The sequence below is a fragment of the Maylandia zebra genome, linkage group LG1 (genome assembly GCF_041146795.1).
Source record: "Maylandia zebra isolate NMK-2024a linkage group LG1, Mzebra_GT3a, whole genome shotgun sequence".
Classification (NCBI taxonomy): domain Eukaryota; kingdom Metazoa; phylum Chordata; class Actinopteri; order Cichliformes; family Cichlidae; genus Maylandia; species Maylandia zebra.
This window is the reverse complement of record NC_135167.1, coordinates 45004356-45014958: the sequence shown is the minus strand read 5'-3', so window position 1 is coordinate 45014958 and position 10603 is coordinate 45004356. Positions and strand designations below refer to the sequence as shown.

General features: G+C 37.8%; 1 long non-coding RNA gene across 1 annotated transcript; it reads right to left on the bottom strand.

Moving 5' to 3' along the window:
* Positions 1–2680: 2680 nt before the first annotated feature.
* Positions 2681–8557, bottom strand: LOC143419798 (uncharacterized). Its single transcript, XR_013099806.1, has 2 exons — positions 5688–8557; positions 2681–5070 (listed from the first exon to the last, which is right to left on the bottom strand). It is a non-coding gene; the product is annotated as an uncharacterized LOC143419798 (long non-coding RNA).
* Positions 8558–10603: the final 2046 nt, after the last annotated feature.

Below are 10603 nucleotides of genomic sequence, written 5' to 3'. Positions count from 1 at the left end.
ATTTTTCCATGAACTCTTTCTCCAGGATAAGGGTTCTCAGCTGATCGTTTGTTTCTGCATTCTGCTGCTCGAGTTGCTGGCATCTTTGCTCCATTTCTTTTAAGGTTGCTTGTTTTTTTCTAAGCTTTTCTTGCTTTTTGTTGTGCATCTCTTCTAACAGCTCGTTTTTTCTCTGGATTTCTTGACTCGTACGCTGCAGGTCTTCATGTATTTTCTCTTGTTGTTGCTTTTGTGCCTGCATTTCAATTATTTGGCTCTTCAAGTCACTGGACTTCAACAACATCTCATTAATGACCTTTGAGTGTTTTCTCTTCATTCCATCAATCCTACACTGCATCTCTGAACATCGTTTTTCCAGTATTTCCTTTTCTCTTTCCAGTTCAGGTGTTTCACAAAGTTCTAGCAATTCTAGATTCCTTCTCTCAAAGTCCTGGATAATACGTTGTTCTTCTTCCTGTTGCTTTCTTTCTTCAAGAAGCTCTTTATTTTTGCGCTTTATTTGACCAAACCTGACTATCAGATTGTTGTACAATTTCCGTGTGGCTTTGAGTTTGTCCTTCATTTGTATTTCCTTTTCTCTTTTCAGTTGAAGTGTTTCCTCATTTTTTTTATTGCAAAATTCTTGCAATTCTAGATGCCTTCTCTCAAAGTCCTGGATAATACGTTTTTCTTCTTCCTGTTGCTTTTTCTCTTCAAGAAGCTCTTTATTTTTGCGCTTTGTTTCACCACACTTGACTTTCAGATCGTTGTACAATTTCTGCATGGCTTTGAGTTTGTCCTGCATTTGTATTTCCTGTTCAGTCTTCTGTTGGTGGATTTTTTCAATTGTTTTCTCCGCTGCATTGAGCTTTCCTCGAAGCACCTGATTCTGTTTCTCAATGTTTTGGAGATCCCACTGTATCTCCTCAATAGTAGCTTTCTTTCCTTGAAGCTGGGCAGATGTTTCTTTTAATTCAGCACTCTGTGTTCCTGATGAAAGAAAACGAGAAAAAATCTCCTCTCGTCCTTCACCAAACTTCACTCCCGAGCCCTCATTGATCATTTTTATATCAGGCTGGCGTTGCTGTTTTTCTTCCAGGTCTTTATTTCGTGCTTCCAGTTGTCTGCACTTTTCCACTAGTTGAAGCTTCTCTTCTTCAATTTGTTTAATTTTGTAATGTAGGTCAGATTTTTCCTTCTGACTTTCCTGTAATGTTCTTAGGACTGATAAGACACCATCCGTGGTAATTTCTCCTGGAGAGATTGGCCGCACAATTTCTCCTGGAGAGATTGGCCGGCCAGAACACAAAGGACAGGCAGCATAATCTTTTTGTCTTTGTTGGCCTTTTCGTGGAGGCATGTTGGAGCCCGTGCACAGTGACTCTGAAAAGGCTTAGAAATATTTCCAAATGGATCTCTGGTCGAACGTTTGAAGGCTGTGAACAAACTGATTAATTGCTGCTTCTGACCCCTATTTATAGACTTCAGATCAAAGGCAACATAGTCCTTGTGACATCATCACTCCGTAAGCCAATCAGATTGTCACATGACATTTTAGAATGGGGATGTTTTGTTTTAAATTGTTTTCAAATTTAACTTTAGTGTTTCTTAGTTTAAGACCAGTTGGGCCAACACCCCCCTCCCCCCCGCCCCATTTAGTTGATTCACATATTAATTGCCACAAACATGTGTCAATAATAAATTTTATGATAAATGTTTTTTCATTATCCTACTTTTATAAAAGGAAACATTATTTAAAACAGCGGCCCCCAACCTTTTTTGCGCCACGGACCGGTTTATACCCGACAATATTTTCACGGACCGGCCTTTAAGGTGTCGCGGATACATACAACAAAATAAAACCAGTACCGGTACCAAAAAACAGATTTATTCATAACACACGTGAAAAGACCAGGAAAACCGAGTTAACGATAAAAACGATAACAAAATAACGCTGAAAACCGATGTGGAGCAGGGAAATTTTACTGCTATTGTTAAATAATTATCATCATTACCATTGCATTAATAATATAATCTTCGGTGGTAAAATTCGGTGGTCTGACGGGCAGACATGAATTCCAGTAGTCGAAGTGAGTGGGCATAAGCCGGCTTATCCAAAGGTAAGGCACTACCTGTTGAATTATTTCCAAAGTGTGCCAAATTGGACATGATAAAATTTAAGTCTACTCACTGAAATTACTGGTGGATGTCTGTTTTGATTTTGATGAAAAATCTCATGAGTAGAAGCAGTAGAGTCTGCTAAGAAGAAAGAAATGAAAGCAGTTAGAGTCTGCTAGGAAAAGTTTAAATACTGGGTTAAAGTCCCGGTTGGTCATTAGGTCAGACCTTTGTTGGTCATTTTGTGGGTTAGAGTCCCCATTGTCCATCAGGGTAGATCTGCCTCAGTTACACTGCAAAAACTCAAAATCTTACCAAGTATATTTGTCTTATTTCAAGTCAAAATATCTAATCACACTTAAAATAAGCCATAATCCGCTAAAGAGTAACGTTTCAGTGAGATATAGGAACTTGTTTTTAGACAGTGCATCTTGGATATCTTGTTAAGTGAAAAACTCTTGAAAACATATTGTTTTGAGTCATATCTCACACGAAACAAGCTTTTTTGGCATTTCATAAACGTTTTAAGCTGCTGTGTTATTTGTAAAAGATTTATCATCTTGTTTCAAGAAATAGACCTAACTTGAATCAGGACATCAAATCTACTTTATTGAGAACTGCAGGTTAATATCATGCCCAACATTACATTATTATGAGTCTTAGTATCTTAAGCACAGTGTATTTATCAGTCAAACCATATCAATGTGACATTGAAAAAGAGGCAAAACACTGAAATTGTTTCCCTCACTGAACAGATTGCGCCAAAAGTAAAATAAAAAGTAAATAGAACAATTTTTTTTGCCAGTCTTTAAAAACCTTATTTCAGCCCACATATTCACAAAAGACTCAAGAATAATGTTTGATGATGTCAGTTAGATCATACTTCACTGGAATGTACTTGCTGTTATTAAAGTTTACATAGTGGTACGCTGTATAATCAACAAGATTTCCAGCATCCACAAAAATATTTGCCTGAGCTAGACAGGGAACTTCTACCTCATAAGCTAAATATTGATCATTCCACCCAACTGTAGAGAGAGGCTGGCATTCAAAACAATACACAGATGCATTTACAATATAGATGTTTTTAACAAGTGCAAACTCTGGAGCATCATTTATGACATCAGAAATAACCAAAGATTTTTCACATGAATGTATATTTCCATGTAGCATAATCCACTGTACAGAAACTACATGTTCAACTTGCTCAATGAAGTCTTTAATCTTGCCTTCTACATAATGAACATTTTTCACCTCTTTGGCTGGAACCATGTCGACTTCACTTGAAAAAATGGGATGTTTCTCATGCACGTTCTGACTACATTCATAAAGTTGGTTGTGCTTCACAAGAGATTTACAAATATTCTTAAAACTACTTTTCAGAGCCCACTGCTTGAAGAAACAATGTTTTGACTCAAAACGCATACACATATGCCTCACTGTAGGACCAAGAGCCTTAATCTGAGAAGGAAGATGCAGTAAATAATGCTGTTTAGGTATAATATTTTCATCTGGAAACAGTTGTTTGAAATGTTTTAAATGCTGCTCTATTAAAAGCTTCAATCTGGAGAGAGTTGAGACAGCAATAATAGGTGAAAACAGAATTTTTATGATCTCTAACATGTTACGTAGCATTTGTGTGTAATGATTTTCTCCAATTTTGTCCATAAGAAATGGAAGGATCTTCAACAAAACCAGCATCTGCCCAGCTGACTGTTTCAATTTATTGTCATTTGATGAAAGCGTACTGACAGATATGGGGCAAGGCTTATCCCTCACATCAACAGGAGAATAAGGGAAACACAAAATTGCACTATTGAATGAATCTTAGTTCATTTGCCCTGAAAGCACAAGATTCTTTAAAACACATTTGATTTCATATGGGGCAACGCCTTCAAGGATAACATGCATGATGTCTTGCGGGGTTTGATTGATTATATCAACGTGAGGAGAGTCTGTTAACTTGCTTCTCCTGTTTATACCATACGTTATTTTTAGTTTGTCTTTCAGAAAGTCCGTACTTGCCTTCTCAATGTCATTACATTGCCTGTTATGACTGGCCATGGTCCTTTTAACAAAAAAATCTTCATTAAATTTTTCCTGCATGTCTTCAAAGTGGCATTCGCAGTGCCTGCATTTACTGTAGGCAAAACCCACTCCTTCCTTAAATCCAGCCACTTCATGCTGAGCTAGAGTGTCTCCACACACAGATATGAGTGCCCCATGAATTGTCCTCTCACCCCTTGCAGTGACAACTTGGACACCATCACACAGCTCAATTAAGTCACGGTTAATCCTCTCAAATATCTCATCTATACCACAACGGGAAAGATCTTTTGATTTTACCATGGCAAGCAGACGAATAGCAGGAAGTCTTGATCTGTACTTAGGGCTGATGTTACCTAAGGTGTAATAAATCAATAACAGCTTGTTCTTGTTTGCCCTAGATCCAAGAGGATTGCATAGTTCAATTTCATCTGTATATAAAATCAACTGTAATGCTGTAGGGACTTTAATAAACAGTGGGTGCCACTTAAAAATGTCTCCATCAATGAAATCATGAAGAAAGCCATCCTTGCATGGCTTTGGCCTCTCATCAATCATTGCAAGCATTCTTGGATGTGATAGCAGCTGCTCCAAACTTTTCAACAACGGTATGTAATGAAAACAATGGTCTTTAATGGCAAGAACTCTGGAGTCTCCACGCTTCGAATAACAGACTGTTTGTTTTGTGACAATAATCTCTGGTTCAACTGGTTTTAACAGTTCTTTGATGGTCTTTTCCTGCAAATGTGTGGAAGCAATTTGAGTGAAAGGGTCAACAAACTGGTCAAATACCCCCACTGCATCACTCTTTAGTTGATCCAGGTCCCCAGAATGTCTCTCAATCATGTCACTCATTTGTTGTTTTAAGTGCTCCAATAATACGGCCTGATATTGCTGGATTCCACTCACGAAGTGGTTAACAGCTCTCTGTGGAAGAGGAAAAACAAAGGAAAAAACCTTAATTACAAAATTCATATGAAAACACAGTCAACATGCAAACTCACAGACACAATTTTTGAAAAAGGAAACCTTCAGTTACATAAAGTTAGTGCGATGCAATGAGCAAAATAAGTTACCCCCACCACCCAATTTTTTTTGTAAAGAATAATATTGCCTTATGCAACGTTAAAACCTTGTATTCACTTAATTATAATGCATTTTGAGGAATCGGATCATAGGTGGAAATGCAAATTGAAAATTTGTGTTGTGTGTATTATGTTGTCTCTATTCTTAGCTCATGCTAAGGAAATATAGTGATAGGCAGATTTTGGATGCAACATACATGTCTATTTCCATATATAGTGGGGGAGTGAGATCTGAGTGGTCACCCATGAAGTACATGGAGACACATTCGAATGTCAGGTGTTTCACTCACATACCTAAAGCTGTCCATTTATGACATCTTGAATGATCTATTCAAGATGCCAGGTCTGAACAGTGCCCAAGTTATAGCTTGAGCACTGTTCAGCATAAGTTAAGCATATTGCTTTTAGGTTCTCTAACAATGAAATACAATTCAATGGAAAATTAATGGCATAAATTACCTGTGTCAGTCGATGGGTTTCCTTGGCTTGAAGAAGAAATGCAGTTGCATGTTTATAAATGTCAAGATTCAGGTGACCCTCTCCATCTTCTTGAAATCCACTCTGAAACAGAATAACAAAAACATATCTATTAAAACAGAAATAAATAATTGCATTGATAGGTAGCAATCACCAAACAATATTGCATTCATTAGTTAGCTAGATTCATGCCCATAAGGTACAAGGTAGATGTATTTTTACTGACTGATGTCTTTAATTTGAGCTTTTAAAATGACAACTAAAATGACAAACAAAGCAGTACTTGATAATAGATTAATAAGACTAGCAAAGCACATGGAGAGTTCAGTACAGTATAGTTTAAATTCCTTGATCATGCCTGATCACCCCCAAAATTGAATTACTTGTTTATTGGCCCATTTGTGACATTTCCTGAAAATTTAAAATCTGTCCATAACTTTGAGTTATTTTGCTAACAGTCAGACAAATGCCACCAAAAACATAACCTCCTGAGTTACTAAGAAAAAAAGGTAAAGAAAAGAAAAACAAAAGATAGTTTTAGAAAAGAAAAGTAACAGTTAATGTTGTCAGTAGTCTTACTGTTACTTCAGAAATGCAAATAGTTATTTATAACTGATTACTCATTTAAAAAAATATACAAAATAACTTACTGATTGGTTTGTATGAAAGTAATTAGTTATGTCAGTTATTTACTGTCGGACAAGTTACTGACAATTTGAAATATGTTATATTTAGTAGTTTCACCTTTAAAAAAAAAAAGACCAATACTGACAATAAAAGTTATATTGACTTTAATGCTCTTATTAATGTGAAGATGAGTATTTTTTTTGTGTGTTTAAATTTTTTTTGACAGTAACTCTGAACAAATCATGTAATTTTGGTTTGCTTTGCCTAATAGTCATTCTCTTAGGCTACATCCACACGTACCCGGGTATTTTTGAAAACGCAGATTTCTCTATGCGTTTGCACCTTTCGTCCACACGTAAACGGCGTTTTTGGTCACTGAAAACGGAGATTTTTAAAAACTCCGGCCAGGGTGGATATTTTCTAAAACTCCGTTTTTGCATTTATGTGTGGACAGAAAAATGGAGAAAACGCAGCGTCAAAGGTGTGCTCATTTTTTGACGTCACACTGTGCGCCACGTTATTGTTTCGGTGAAATGAATTTCTACAATACTGTTACTGTTAATTGTACTCTCTGCACTGCCTCTACACATACCACTTGCTTCTGCTTCTATGCCCCAGCTTTGTTTACTTTTTCCCACCGAGGCTTCTAGACTTCTGATTGGCCAACATTTCTACACGGTTAGGAATATATCGCCACCTGTTGCTTTGGCATGTTCATAGCAGCGTTTTCCTTCATTTCTGCGTTTACGTGTGGACGGGATTATTTTTTAAAACGAAAACGGAAAATCTCTGTTTTCAAAAATACCCGTGTACGTGTGGACATGGCTTAAGTTGACCTTGAACACATATGTAAACATGATAGTGACCTATTCAGTTAGCTGACTGGCTTTTACCAGCTGATTTCAACATGTATTTCAACAATATATCAACTTTTTTTAAACTAATAGGACTTTCTGCAAAGTTTGGATGCATTCACCGGAGCGAACGAACGGATGACTGAAAAAAAAAAACAGTCTGACAAGACTGCAGCTTTGCGTTTCTGCCACAGCTCTCATTTACGTTTCAGGTGAGTTACTTAATTTAGCGAAACAACTAGTTCGACACTCATCACTGTTAAAATAAAAGTACAACATGAGTCTGTCAAAAACAACACATTTAATGGACGTACTTGGATCAGCCAAAGTAAATGCTAACATTATGTTACAGCTTCTGCAGCTCGTTTCTCTGGCTTTTGTTAAAATAACTTACCGTTGGTGCGGAGATGCTTGAGCCCTCGTCAGTTACTGAAGAACTGGCGTTAGTTTACTGGTGTCAAGCCAGCCTCCAATTCGAGACTTGCAGTCAAGCCAGCCTCCAGTTTATTTTACGTTCCCTGTGTATTCAAAGTATTACGGGAATGGATGTGGAAACCGGATTTCAAAATAAAAGCCAACTTCGAGTGAATTAACAGATATGTTAAGAACATAATAACATATAATTTAGGCTTTTTTTTTTTTTACAAACTCTAATGTTACATCTATATGACACAGCCTTGTACCCTAATTGTGCCCTGTCACTATCAAGGCCATCTTATTTTGGATTTCAAAGTAAAAGCCCTGTGAATCTTCATTTTTGAACTACTCTTTCAATGAATTCATAATGCTCTTAAAAGCAAAAGTCGTATTTCCAAATACTATTTGAACTTTGTATCAACACTTTCCAACCGCAGTCTTTTTCACAGTAATACCATATCAAAATCAATTCTTTCTGATTTTGCTTTTCATAGTAATGGCCCTTTGAAATTGCGGATATTTGACTTAATCTCCTAACGATTCAAAATGCTCTAAAATGAAAACTTCTTGTTTCCACAGGGTAATTCCACTTTAGATCAACGGTATACAACCCCACAGTGATACCATATCAATATCAAGTCATTCTGATTCTGCTTTCAAAAATAAAAGCCTTTTCAAATTGTCCATAATTGACCTAACCTTCAGTGATTTCAAAATGCTCTAAAATGGAAAATTCCTGTTTCCACAAGGTAATTCCACCTGAGATCAACAGTATACAACCCCACAGTGATACCATATCAATATCAAGTCATTCTGATTTTGCTTTTCATAGTAATGGCCCTTTGAAATTGCGGATATTTGACTTAATCTTCTAACGATTCAAAATGCTCTAAAATGAAAAATTCTTGTTTCCACAGGGTAATTCCACTTTAGATCAACAGTATACAACCCCACAGTGATACCATATCAATATCAAGTCATTCTGATTTTGCTTTCAAAAATAAAAGCCCTTTCAAATTGTCCATAATTGACCTAACTTTCAGTGATTTCAAAATGCTCTAAAATGGAAAATTCCTGTTTCCACAAGGTAATTCCACCTGAGATCAACAGTATACAACCCCACAGTGATACCATATCAATATCAAGTCATTCTGATTTTGCTTTTCATAGTAATGGCCCTTTGAAATTGCGGATATTTGACTTAATCTTCTAACGATTCAAAATGCTCTAAAATGAAAAATTCTTGTTTCCACAGGGTAATTCCACTTTAGATCAATAGTATACAACCCCACAGTGATACCATATCAATATCAAGTCATTCTGATTTTGCTTTCAAAAATAAAAGCCTTTTCAAATTGTCCATAATTGACCTAACCTTCAGTGATTTCAAAATGCTCTAAAATGGAAAATTCCTGTTTCCACAGGATAATTCCACTTTAGATCAACAGTATACAACCCCACAGTGATACCATATCAATATCAAGTCATTCTGATTTTGCTTTCAAAAATAAAAGCCTTTTCAAATTGTCCATAATTGACCTAACCTTCAGTGATTTCAAAATGCTCTAAAATGGAAAATTCCTGTTTCCACAGGATAATTTCACTTTAGATCAACAGTATACAACCCCACAGTGATACAATATCAATATCAAGTCAAGTAGGTCAAGAGTGTGTCCTCTATTATGTGTGGCCTCTGTTACATGCTGAGTCAGCCCAAAGTTGCCCATAGTGTTACTCAGGTCTTTAGTCCCTTTGTCCTGAGGGTTGTCCACATGGATGTTAAAATCCCCAGCAATAATTACACAGTCAAAATCAACACAGATCACAGACAGCAGTTCACTGAGGTCATTAAAAAAGTCTGTGCAGTATTTGGGAGGCCTGTAAACATTAAGAAACACAACTTTGGATGGGGCCTTCAGCTGTAAAGCCACATATTCAAAAGACTGAAAACTTCCAGGAGATAGCTGCTTACATTGAAATGATTCATTAAATAAGACAGCGACCCCTCCTCCTCTCCTGCTCGCCCTGGCCTCACTGATAAAACTGTAGTTAGGAGGGGTCGTCTCGATGAGAACAGCTCCACTGTTACTTTGGTCCAACCAAGTTTCAGTTAGAAACATAAAATCAAGGCTGTGCTCAGTGATTAAATCATTAATTAAAAATGTTTTCCCAGCTAGAGATCTAATGTTTAATAAAGCCAACTTAAGTGTTTTAGAGGTATTACTTGTCCCCTCGTGTTTGGGAGCAGTCTGTGGCACACAAGGTATGTTTACTATGTTTAAAGATCTTTTAGAGTGCAGCTCTCTGTGTTTTGACCAGGCCACATGTCTCCTTCTGTCACCTAAAAGTACAGAAATTTTAAAACCTTCTAGTAAACAGGGTCCCAGCTTCTCCTGGGAAAAGTCACCACTGCCATAATCCTCACAGCCCGGACCCTCCACACATCACACATCAGACTGTGGAGACAGAGCATGAAGAGGAACTAAGGGGGGCGAGGCTGGGCAATGTGACTTCGATTGCTCTGTTGAGGGTGGGGCTCGATGGCGAACCTTTGGCTGCTCTGGTGGGGGGTTTATGGGGGACAAAAAGGGATTGGGCCGGGGGGTAGATCTGAGCCCAGCATTGACCCGCTCCATCATCTCCTCAGTGAATTTCAGGTGTGGGGAGGAGGGAGAAAGGGAGGGGGAGGAGGGTGATGGCCTGTCAGGGGTTTGGGGGACTGGGGAAGATCGTGGTCCCTGGTCCTGGTCCTGGTCGTTGGTGTTGTTGAGAGAGTTGGAGGCAAATAGGGACCCCTCTTCTTGCCTCAGATGTCTCTCCTTTCTGAGGCTCTTCCCGGGTGGGGGCAGATGGAGCTCCTCCTCAAGGTTTCTGCTGGGCTTTGTCTGTTCTTGGAGTACTGTTTGTTCCTCTTTATGAGATAACTCCTCGTTTATCTCAGCCTTGGCACCAAGGATGGATGACGTATGGAATAAAACAAGTTGGAGGTGAACAGTTTCA